This window comes from Pinus tabuliformis, chromosome Q (assembly GCF_031772625.1).
Source record: "Pinus tabuliformis cultivar Carrire ecotype Pingquan chromosome Q, CPIR1, whole genome shotgun sequence".
Classification (NCBI taxonomy): domain Eukaryota; kingdom Viridiplantae; phylum Streptophyta; class Pinopsida; order Pinales; family Pinaceae; genus Pinus; species Pinus tabuliformis.
The window spans coordinates 1,363,016,045-1,363,027,111 of NC_142296.1; positions in this window are offsets into that span (position 1 = coordinate 1,363,016,045).

The window sequence follows — 11,067 nt, forward strand, 5'->3', positions numbered from 1 at the left end:
TAGTGTTCTATCTGAGGAACCTACCCTGTAAATTCCTACAACCCTAGACCACACTGATGTATAGGTTAGGATTTGTAGAACTCTTGGTAAAATCAGGCCTCAATAGGTATTCATCCATTCTTTCATACCAAGCTTTATGTGCTTTCTTTAATCCATATAGAGATTTCTTCAGCCTATAGACATGAGTCTCTCTCTTATTTATTTCAAATCCTTGAGGTTTCTCAATGTAAACCTCTTCATGAATGCATGGAATCTGCACGGGGCATGAGAAATGAGGGTTTGCGCTAGCAGACAACGGTGACAGAGGTGCAGACTGGTATTAATCGAGGGCTGAGCGCGCAGACCTGCTGGGGCAGCGTATCCCAGTTTGCAGGCACGGGTTGGGTTAGGCGATATAAACATCGAAGGAGAATCTAAACTTCTGATATCGCCCTGAGCGAAATGGGAGAGCCAAGGGGGGGGGGGGGGGAGAGAGATCCCCTCCTTCAAAAATGTGGTAATGGGGGAGACAAGCACGGGAGGAGAGCAGCACACCGAACGGGAAAATCATGCCCCAGTAATGGGCAACTTGTGGCAGAAACGAATGAGAGGAAAATGCCTACCGAGGGCTCAGAAACAGCCAAGGTATGTCGTTCCCCATAATAAATTGGAGGAATACAACTGCTATATGAGAGACCATGCTCTAATCTGCCGATTCGTTGGGTATTGGCCTTCTGAACGGGAACTCTACAGATGGATTGACCAGCGATGGAGACCTAAGGGGCAGGTAGATCTCAAGCTTGGAGCTCAAGGTTTCTTCACAGCAATATTTTCTAATCTGGAGGACAAGAACAGGATCTTTGAAGAGGGTCCCTATTTTTTGAACAATGCGGGCCTATTCATGAAGTATTGGGAAGAGAGATACAACCCTGAAAAGGAGAAAATGCTCGATGCACCAGTCTGGGTCAGGTTGTTTGGGCTTCCTGATGAGTTCTGGGATCCTGAAATTTTGGAGGGAATAGGCAACACGATTGGAAGTTTTGTCAAAATTGCAGAGGCTACGAAAAGAGGTAAATATAATGCTTATGCGAGAATCTGTGTTTACATAAATCTGGCAGAACCCCTCCCAGAAAATGTTGAGGTAGAGTATCATGACGAAATCTGGAAGCAGCCAATTGATTACGAACACATCCCTTTCCGTTGCCGAATCTGTCATGAGTATGGCCACTTATACAGGCAATGTCCACTGAATAAAGAGGAAGAGAGTAGGAAAAGTCAAGCGGATCAACAGAGAACCACCGGGAGAATGGAGGATCCGGAGAGAGGATTTCAACAGGTAGTCAGAAAAAGGAGACAGAATAAAGAGGGACCAAAGACTCAATCTCAAAAGCAACCCAGTCAAGCAAGAAATCAGAACAAATTTCAAGTATTGCAGAGCGAAGATGAAGAATATGAAGTAAACCTGGAAGATGATGAGGATCCGGAAAATACCCCAATGGAAATAACAGGAGAGGAGAAAGGGAAAGGAACAACTATAAGCAAAACCAACAGAGAAAAATCGGAGGAAGAGGCAACAGAAACAGAGTTAGCGGCTCAGATGGAAGTGGAAAACCCGCTTGAGACTGAAGCAGAAGAAGAGAAAATCATGAGACGGTTAATCCAGGAATGGAAGTATTTAGACAGCAGGTTCATACCTGAAAAACAAAAGCAGCTGTATAAGGAAGTATTCCAGAAATACAAAGAGAAAAAAGGAGAGCCCCCGGATACACCAGCAATGCTAGAGAGTGAGCAGGGGATTGAAGATAAAGGAATGGGCAGCTCTGGCAAAAACAGCAGAAAAAGAGGCCGGAAAACAATGAGTGAAACGATCCAGACGGTGGGAGAAATATTGATAAACTCAGGTAAGGTGATACCTCTGTCGGAGGTATTCTTTCCCTCATACAAAAAGTTTTAAATGATAGTTGTCAGTTGGAATATTAGGGGTTTGAATAGTAGAGGTAAACAAAGGTATATGAAGGATAAGCTGAAAAAAGAGAAACCTAGTATTCTGATCTTACAGGAAACAAAGATTTTGGTTCAACAGCTTGAAGAAATAATAGAAAAAAGTAGATTACCATACCAAGTGATGGGGCAAGATGCAATAGGCTTTGCAGGAGGAATTGCAATCCTGTGGAACCCAAATGAAATTACTATAGATAACTGGGTCAGTATGAGTGGAATCCTTTCTGGGCTGGGAAGGGTAGTTGGAACCAAGCATCAGGTGGTTATTTCAGGGGTTTATGGCCCTCCGACCCCTGGGAAAAAGGAACAGTTCCTCCACTGTTTCAAATCTGTCCGTAAATTTTACCCTGAAGCTGCTTGGATTATTGGTGGAGATTTCAACCTGATCAGATCCTTGGAAGAGAAAAAAGGAGGGATCAGGAGGAGGGATCACTTCATGGACAGTTTTAATGAGATGATAGAAGAGCTCAGGCTAGTGGATATCCAGACCATTAATGGGATATACACGTGGAACAACAGAAGGGGAGGAAAAAACCAAATTGCATCCAGATTAGATAGATTTTTAGTTTCTGAAGCCATCATGAATAAAGATGTTTTTGTGGAGGCCAAGATCATTCCATCTCTGGGATCTGACCACTGGCCGATTCGATTAGAGGTTGATATCAAGAAGATTCAGGGGAAAAGGCCTTTCCGATTTGAAGCCTTCTGGTTAAGGGACCCAGAGTTCATCAAGAAAGTTGAGAATTGGTGGAAACAAAGTACTAGTCAGGGCAGATGCAGAATGCACACGTTCCAGCTAAGGTTGAGAGAGCTGAAAGGCAAAATAAAAAAATGGAACAAGGAGGAATTCGGCAACATTCTGGAGGATAAACAAAATCTTGAAGGGGAAATGGCAGATCTCCAACAGAAGATAATTTTGGAAGGAAGAACGGAGAAAAGCATTCTCAAGGAAGGGGTAATCCTTGGCAGACTGGAAGAGAGACGAAAGCAAGAGGAGATCCTATGGCGCCAAAAATCTCGGATAAAATGGCTTAGGGAGGGGGAACGAAACACTAAATTCTTCCACCAGGCTATGGTCAAGCACAGGCAGGGAAACAGGATCCTATCAATCAAGGACAAAAACGGGGAAAGAGTGGTAGAGCAGAATGAAATTGAACAAGTCTTGACTGACCACCACAGGGAGATTTTAACAGAACCTCCAATTGATAGGACGAGAGCCATACAGGAGATCTGCTCTGCTATTCCCAGATTGGTCACTGAGGATCAAAATAAAGCGCTCATGAGGGCCGTGACCTTAGAAGAGTTGGAGGAAGTTGTGAAGGCAATGAAGAAAGGGACAGCCCCTGGACCGGACGGCTTCACTGTGGACTTTTACCAGGCAGGCTGGCACTTCTTGGGACAAGAGATTCTAGACCTTGTGGAAGAATCAAGAATAAATCAAAAGGTATGGCCAGCTCTTAATTCTACCTTCTATGCTCTTATTCCTAAGGGAGACAACCTAGAAGAGGCTAGTGGCTTTAGACCTATAGCTCTTTGTAATGTCATTTACAAAATGATCACGTCCCTGATTGCTAAAAGATTAAAACCTCTTTTAGATAACTTAATCTCGGCTGAACAAACGGGTTTCGTAGAAGGCAGGCAGATTCTTGATGGTCTTGTTGTAACTCAGGAGGTGATCCACTCCTTAAAAGTTAAAAAACAAAAAGGTATGATGATAAAATTAGATTTATCCAAAGCATATGATAGACTAAACTGGAAATACTTAGTTACTGTCCTGGAAAGATTTGGTTTTCACCAAAGATGGATTGCTTGGATCCACAACCTGATATCCACTCCTCACTTCTCTATCCTGGTTAATGGAAGCCCTTCAAAAACTTTCAACGCCTCCAGAGGGATTCGACAAGGTGATCCTTTGTCCCCTTTTTTATTTATTCTTGCTGCTGAAGGACTAGGGCGATTCATCAAACAAGAAAGAGCAGCAAATAGAATCAAAGGACTACAAATTTGGGGAAACAACTTGCCCCTGACTCATCAACAATTTGTTGATGACATTATGTTGTTTGGGGAACCAACGGTAAGAGAAGTCCAAAACCTTAGGAGGATCCTTGATCTGTTCTCAGCAGCCTCTGGGTTAGAAATCAATAAAGATAAATCCTGCATCTTCATCTTCAACACAATGGAACAGGTCAGGTCCCATCTAATCAGAATTCTAGGATTCAAAAGGGGGGAATTACCCACCAAATACCTGGGTAATATTCTAGACTTCACTTCTAAAAAGCTGAAAAACTGGCAAGGGGTTCTGGATAAACTTAACAACAAGGTTGCAAATTGGGCCTTCAGAGTCCTGAATATGGCGGGCAGAGTTGTCCTTGCCAAGTCGGTCCTTCAGGCTATCCCTATCTACCCTTTATCGATTATGGCTGCCCCTGCTGGGGTATGTGCAAAAATCAGAGAAATTATAAGGAAATTTATATGGAGTGGAGCTGATCAAAAGAAAAAATGGGCTTTGGTCTCGTGGAACCAGCTAATCGAAAGAAAAGAGAAAGGAGGTTTGGGATTAAGGGACCCGGAAATTCTAAACAAGGTCCTGGGAGCCAAGCTGTGGTGGAGATGGCTCAGTGGCGGAAGTGATCTATGGAAAACTATTTGGAGGACTAAATACAGAATGCCCAACTCTCCGGTAGATATCTTAAGACAACAAGAAATCCCCCGAGGCTCCACTATTTGGGAATTAGCCTCTCAAAACAGAGATCTTATTGACAAACACACTTTCTGGGAAATCCGGGGAGGATCAGAGGCCAACTTCTGGGAAGATAGTTGGCAACAACGAGAAAGACTGAACAGCATTCAAAACCTTCTCCAAGTCCGTGATAGAATTGCAGGTAACAGAACGAAGGTAAAGGATTATTGGAAGGTAAATGATTTGTCGGAGGGATGGAGGGTCTGGGAGGAACCGACAGAATGGGATCGGGAACTTCACTCAGATCTCCAAGAATCCTACCGGAAAGAAATGGGATCAAGGAAACTCAGAGTTCGTCATGGGCAAGACATCCTTCGGTGGGGGAACTCAATGAAGGGGACATTTTCAACCAAAGAGGCCTATTTTCTAATGGGGTCACAAAATGGAGGTGACAGGAATTGGGAATGGAAAGCAATATGGGAAGCCAATTGGTGGCCAAAGGTGTCCATTTTTGTTTGGCTAGCCGCAAAAAACAAAATTCTGACCTGGGATCGTATCCGAAAGAAGGGATTCAATGGCCCCTCACGATGCTATCTGTGCAACAATGACGAAGAGAATAGAGATCATTTGCTGGTTCGATGTCCATATGCAGAGAGACTATGGATGTCTACTAAACGACTGTTCAATAAACCAGGGTTCAACATTAGAGAATTTAATGATACAGTTTTTCAGTGGAATAAGGAAACCTTTCATTGCAGGGTTGTCCAGAGGGCTTGGAACCTGATATCTACTTTTACTCTTTGGATGGTCTGGAAAGAACGAAATAGGAGGATATTTCAGAATGTGGCTAAAAATCCAGAAGTAATTTGGGATCAGGTGGTTGAGTGTACGAGGGAGACCATCCTAGTTGATAAATGGGAGAGTGATGACTGGAAGACTACTCCAGACGAACAAGAAATCCTAAACAAACTAAATTTAAAACTGGAGATGGTTCACTTCAAGTGTTCGGTCAGCCATGATATGCGAACTCAGAGCCCAGAGAAATTCTCTTACCCGAGGGACCAATTTATTAAACTCAACTTCGACGGGGCCTCGAAGGGCAACCCGGGCGAAGCTGGCTTTGGGGGGATTTTCAGAGACAGCAATAATCAAGTTAGGTGGATCTATGCCGAATGGGGGGGACAAATGACCAATAATGAGGCTGAGTTTTGGGCCCTGCATCAAGGATTACGAATTGCCATTAGGAATGGCTATACCAATCTAGAAATTACAGGGGATTCGCAGCTGGCTGTGGACATGTTGAGGAGGCTCAACAATGGGCAAGGTTGGGAGAAAGTAACCAAAAGCTGGCGGACCGCAGGCATTGTTCAAGAAATTGCAGGCTTGATTAAACGCATCGACTACAGAATCATCAGCCATGTGCGTCGAAAAGGGAATCAGGTAGCGGATTGGTTGGCGAATTGGGGCTGCAGTGGACGTGGCAGCTCAATTGACAGCCAGTGGAGAGCCGTAGAAGGAAACCGGGAGTGGAAGGAGTTGGCGGACCTCATCAAGGTGGATCATGATCAAGCCACAAATGACAATGCACGGACCAGTGAGTTGGATTAACAGGGAGTCGTGGAGAACCAGATGTAAGAATATGGTGCAATCGGGATGCGTTAAAATCATCATTTCAGGCAGCAGGACGAAGGATCCAGATTTGGGTGACAGTACAACGGTGGCGGATGAAGCGGTTGGGCATAAGTACACACAACGCAAGATTATTAATGCCCGAACTATGACTGGCGATGGGGGCGGATCGTCAGACTTCACAGCAGAGGGAATGAATAATGATAAGATGGCTGGGAGGAGTGGTTCACCGGAGAGTGACCGGCGGCATTCGAAAACCGGTCTTTTTTGTTTCCCTGCGGCAAGGAATCCGCTATATAATCGAAGAGGGTCGATGGTAAGGGCATTGAGTAAGCTCATAATCTGGGCAAGAGGTGCGGGCTCCATTGAGTGGCATCAGAGAACAGCGAACAGTCTTGGAGAACAGAGATCGAAGAGTGACAGACCCTCGGGAATTATGGAAACCAGGCAGAGGCAGCGACAGGCGATGGAGCAGCAGGGTGTAGGGGAGGAGAACAGTAACCAAAAGGGAAACAACCTTATGCAGGAGGAACCCCCTTTCACTGTATGGGAGGTAGAGGATGACTCGGAGGAAGACATGACCCCGGATGCTGCCAAGGATAGCGGGCGCAACCATGAGCACCTGGCTGAGGAAGGAACCGAGCAGGTGAAGGAGAACCTTGCTGGTGCTGGGGACACGAAGATACGGCGCTACGGTTTGAGGAAGCGCAGCACCACTCCTGACAAAGAAATCGACCGGGCCAGCAAGAGAGCCAGAGGCCGAAAGGGGCATGAGAAGGAGGAAGGGGAGACCTCCAGGCATGGGCAGGGGAGAAACAGGAAACCGAAGGAGACAGTTAATGACCGCGTTCGAAAGGCAGAACAGGCTTTCCTCCGTTACTCCAACCAGGCTGTGCGCAAGGTCATGCAGCGGCTTGAAGAGGAAGCGCTCCAGGAACAATCCGATGAGGAATTGGAAGATTGGACCTTCCTCCTTCACGACCCGGGACAAACCAGAGGGCGTATGTCCTTATTTAAACAGTCCCTTCACATCTACTGGGTGATGAAGGGAATCATGGCCAAGGCGTTGATTCAAGTGGCGAAAGAAATGGTGAATTTAGCTAAGGGAGGTCCAGACATCCGCCGTGAACTAAGCTTCCTGCGCATAGCCATGATGAAACAGGAGGAGGCCATGGTGAAGATGGAGGAGAAACTGGATGCCATCCAGCAAATGCTAATTCGGGACCAGCCGGAGCGTGCGGAAGCTGCGATCCAGCAACCTGCGGGAGACAATGAATAATTCGAGATATGTTTAGAACTTGCAAAATTTTTTGTGATTACAGCTTTGTATTTGTCAAAGTTAGGAAAAAGCATGTAATACAGAGCAGTAGCTTTAGTAATAGTTTTAGTAAGTTTCAGGATTGCATAGTTTACCTAGCAAATACCACCAGACTGTGGACCTACTTTTTTTGGGCTGCTATTAAGAATTATAGGTGGAACTATGACCCGGTTTCCCCTAGAGGGTGGGCAGAAACTGTTTTATGAATTGCTGTAATGTTCTGTTTGATCAAGTAATAGAATGAGCACCATCTTAACCTACAAAAAAAAAAAATGTAAACCTCTTCATTAATGGTCCCACTTAGAAAAGTTGTTTTAACTTCCATTTGATGGATGTTTCATCCCATATTAGTAGCCAAAGAAACAAGTGATATTATTGTTGTATATCTAGTTGTAGGAACAAAGGTTTATTCATAATCAATACCTTCTTTCTGTGAGAAGCCTCTTGCAACAAACCTTGTTTTCTATTTTTCAACACTCCCATCTGCAGTGTGCTTTATCTTGTAAATCCATTTTGAAGTGACTATAGATTTGTCACTTGGACTAGGGACAATTTCCCAGACATCGTTCTTCATGATTGATTGGTATTCTTCCTGCATTCCATCCCTCCACTCTTGATATTTAGTTGCATATTCATAGGAGAAAGGTTTCGCTTCAATGAGATTTTTCATATGTGCATCATATCCATAATGTTGAAATATGTAACTAGGTTCGATCTTCATAAATATGAAATTTACTCTTGATTCTTGTATATTATAAAAAGAAAGAAAAATTATTATTGCTATTTTTTGTAGCATGGGTTTCATGCTCAGGGTCATTTTATTTAGAGGTAAAGCACCCATTTAGTGCTTCTAGGGTTAGCCATAGAGTTAAGAAGTCAATAGAGTCATTGTCATATGAAGAAGACCCTATTGGGAATATTGTAACAAGGCAAAATAATTTATTTGAGTCAAAATGGTGTCAAATGACCCTCCAAGATCAAGTCGGCCTACAAGAGATCAAGTCATCCTCAAGAAGACAATTCGTACCCCTAGAAAGACTATATATAAGGAGTAACTTGACCTTATTTGGACACACATAGGGAAGTTTGACCTCCTCAAGAAAGAAGTTGGAAAAAGGATGAAAATCAAGGATAATAAAAAGAAGAGAAAGATCGAGTTTAGACCTCTCTCTCTCTCTCTCTCTCTCGTCTGTTAGGGTTTCTAAAGTTGTTGGGAAAAATGAAATTTTGAAGTTGCATTGAAGTTGTGAAGCTACATCTAGGTCGAAGTTGTGAAGTTGCATCTAGGTCAAAGCTGTGAAGTTGCATCTAGGTCAAAGTTGTGAAGTTGCATCAAGGTTGAACATGTGAATCTGTTAGATCAAAGTTGCTGAAGCTACTAGGTCGAAGTTGCAGAAATTGTTGTTGCAGGTCGAAGTTGTTGGAGAAGTTTTTGGAAGGTTGAATTTTATTGCCGGAAATTATGTAAGGAAATATCATCAAGAAGTAAGGTTGACTTAGTCATGGAGGGTCATTTGTCAAGGGTCTTAGGTCTTGGAACTCGTCATTTGAAGATTCTATAAGAAGAAAATAATTCTTGTGGGTTCTCCTCTCAAGGGGAGAGGTTTTGGCCCTAGCTAGCAACCTACATTTTGTGTCCTCTTGTCTCATTGATATTCATAATTTGATATTTGGTTTATGATAAGAAAAATAATAATAATCAAGTGAAAGAAGAGGTTAATCAACTTAAGTTGAAATACATCACAAGCAGTTGTCAAAGTAAGAGAAATCACCTAATCTAGCTGCCATAGATTTCTCAACATGGAATCAAAGCTAAGGTGACTACAATAAGAAGAAGAGGCAGCCTAAAGATCATATCATTGAAGAAGGATGCATAATGGTTGAGCACAAGGAAATCATTAAGGATGACTAAGAAGAATGAAGGAAGAGTATTCATCTCAAGGACCACATCATCACAAGGAGAAGAAGACCTCAATGACCCTACCTCCACTCAAAGAAAGAAGAACTACACATTTGAAGCATCTTGAAGTCTTCATTCAAGAAGAAGAAACATTTCCATCAAATAAATCAAGGTTTTCTCCCTCTCTTTGAAGAAAGGATCACATCTCAAGCATATCATCTAGAAAATAAGTATTGTCATCTTTGAAGAAAGAAGACATCTTCAGGTATCATCATCATCAAGAAGGGATCAAGTTGAAGATATCATCATCTAGGATCATCTTCACTTAACAAGTATCTTTATATCTATGTCTGAATCTACTATCAAAATGACTTCATTTTGCAAGGAGATCAACAAATTGGTTGGGTCATCAAATTTCCTTGCATGGAAGAAGAGGATAGGTTTGATCCTCATAGAGAAGAAGTTGTTGAATATGTGACGGGATCCATCTCAAAACTATCTCAAGAGAAAGCTCAAGCATTATCAAAATATATGAAAGGGTAAATAAGGGCTCAAATAATCCTTATAGAATCAATCAAGGATTCACTCATATATTATGTAGCAAAGATGGAGACATTAAAAGAAATATGTGAAAAGTTGGTAGAATCGTTTTCCGTAAGCACTGCAAGAAAAGTTATATATTTGAGAACCAAGCTATACAATATGAAGGTATCAAAGAAAGAAAGGATAACCTCATACCTTATGAGGGTGTCACAAATAAGAGAACAACTACAAGATTTAAGGGAAATAATGTCTGATAAAGAAATGGCCATCATTGTGCTCAACGCACTACCTCATGAATGAGACAACTTTATATCAAGTACTTATGGAAAGAAGGAAGTCACTCCAGTCAACGAACTTTGGTCATTATGTAATATTGAAGAAACTAGGTTGAAGACGAAGAGCAATGATGGATCAAATGAAAAAGTTCAAGCATTTGTTGCCATGGCTAGGAGAAAAGGAAAGTTTGGTCCTCAAAAAAAAATATTGATATGTCAAAGATCCAATGCTATGGATGTCCGGAATATGGGAATTTCAAGAGAGAATGTCCTAAATTCAAGAAGGGCAATAAGAAAATAAAAGAAACGAATGAATCTCATATCACTGAAGAAGTAGAAGAACCTGAAAGTAAGAAATCGAAGGAGGAAGTGAAAGATGTCTACTATGACTGAGATAATCTCCTTCACTTAGTTCTTTTTAGTTATAGAAAGCACCAAGATACATTAGAGCTGAAATAGAGATGACATTATCATAGAAGCTTGAAATGATAGTTGAAGTAGAATTCTACATGGTTATAACAATCATCATGATAGAAAAGAAGTAGCTCATGGTATATTCATTGAAAGCATGAAAAGAAAACTGAAATAGTATTTTATATGGTTGGAAGAAAGTCATATAGCATGATATAAAATAGAGAAAAGTCACCATACATCATCATTATTAGAAAGGATAATTTTAAAAATGAATATCATCGAAATCCTCCACTAGAATCTTTATAAGAAGGTTCAACTCTGGAAGAAG